The 1,511-nt window shown below is 27.7% G+C and overlaps 1 pseudogene; it reads right to left on the bottom strand.

The window, feature by feature from the left end:
• Positions 1 to 1,230: 1,230 nt before the first annotated feature.
• On the bottom strand, positions 1,231 to 1,349 carry LOC117181916 (annotated as a pseudogene).
• Between the last annotated feature and the right edge of the window lie 162 nt (positions 1,350 to 1,511).

The following is a 1,511-nucleotide window of genomic DNA, read 5'->3' as shown; positions in this document are numbered from 1 at the left end:
CACAAAAAATGTATCATTTAATATTATTTGTTAAGTCTAAAAACAAATTAAATAAATAAATATACATGATGAATTTCATAGATAGAAAAAAAAACTTATGAGTACACTGTTAAGATAGTATTCATTTTAAAATACCAATGTATATATTTAAATTAATATGTCAAGCATATAGAATTAATATTATGTGATTTTTAATTATAAAAACATGCCAAATTCTTCCAGTTATCCAAACATAAGATTCTATTTCAAATCTAAATGTATAATTACGCAAATTAACAACAGATCTTATCTATACACACAATAAATTTCGACCATTCAGCGCAAATTTTGCAAAAAGTTTCACCCATACGTTGCACTTTAATCATAAAAAGAAATTCAATCGACGAATTCAACATTTATTGCTTTAATTGCGAATATTGAACAAGATTTAAAGAAACGAAAATACTTTGAGTTTTCAAACACGCTGCTATTCCAATCTGTATATTAAATTTCAACTACCGTTTATGCAAATGACTTTATAAACATTTGTTTTAAATTTAATACAGATTTTTTTAACATTCCAAACAACTGAACATTACTGGTAATATAATTTAGGGGAAATTAAGAAAAACCACGATTTTTTCAGTCTACATATGTCCGCAGTATTAATGTTTTTTTGTAATTTGTTTATATAATTTTTCTATAAGGTTATTAAATAGCATCGTGATCAAGTATCTCTTTGTAAAAGGAACCAGTGATTTGATTGCTTAAATATTATTTTTTAAATAAACAATAGAAGATGGTTACCATATGACATTCTGATTTATTTATAACAAATAATTTTACCTGTCGATCCTTTTACGCCTGCACACACCCTTATGGATTAAATCCAAAAGACAATGAACGTGCAAATGATGCTTTCAAAAAGATAGAAGAAAACAGATAAAATCAAAAATAATAATCAATTGTAATTTTAATTCTCAGTTTTTTGAACAAAAAAGTTTTAAATCACTTATAAATTTTGTTCCGAAAGTTATTTTGAAAATGGTTGATCCAGTGGCTTTGAGGAAAGAAGATTCTTGTCTCAAAATTCAAAATCCTCTAACTCTCTGAAAGTAGAAAATTTTATAACACCATTTTAACCATAATTAGGGCATGTGCAATTTTTGCGATAAAAAAATGTAATGCAATGGATTCGAGGAAAACGGGGCAAGATGTGAAGGAAATTTAGAAGAAATTAAAAAAAAATAATGCCAACAGCATGCAGTATTCCTAAGCGGTCTCCCATCCAAGTACTAACCGCGCCCACCGCTGTTTAACTTCAGTGATCAGACGAGAACTGGTGCTTTCAGCGTAGTATGGCCGTTGTCGGAGTTAAACGTTAAAACAACTTAGATAACAAATCCATGACAATTTTTAATGAAAGATGCATTTTAATACGAGGGTAGTTCAATAAGTCCTTAGAATGAAGTATAAAAACAATTTTTTTTGGGTAAATTTTTTTTTATTTTTCAACATAATCTCCTTGGAGC

This window comes from Belonocnema kinseyi, chromosome 1, assembly GCF_010883055.1.
Source record: "Belonocnema kinseyi isolate 2016_QV_RU_SX_M_011 chromosome 1, B_treatae_v1, whole genome shotgun sequence".
NCBI lineage: Eukaryota > Metazoa > Arthropoda > Insecta > Hymenoptera > Cynipidae > Belonocnema > Belonocnema kinseyi.
This window is presented reverse-complemented; position numbering and strand designations above follow the sequence as displayed.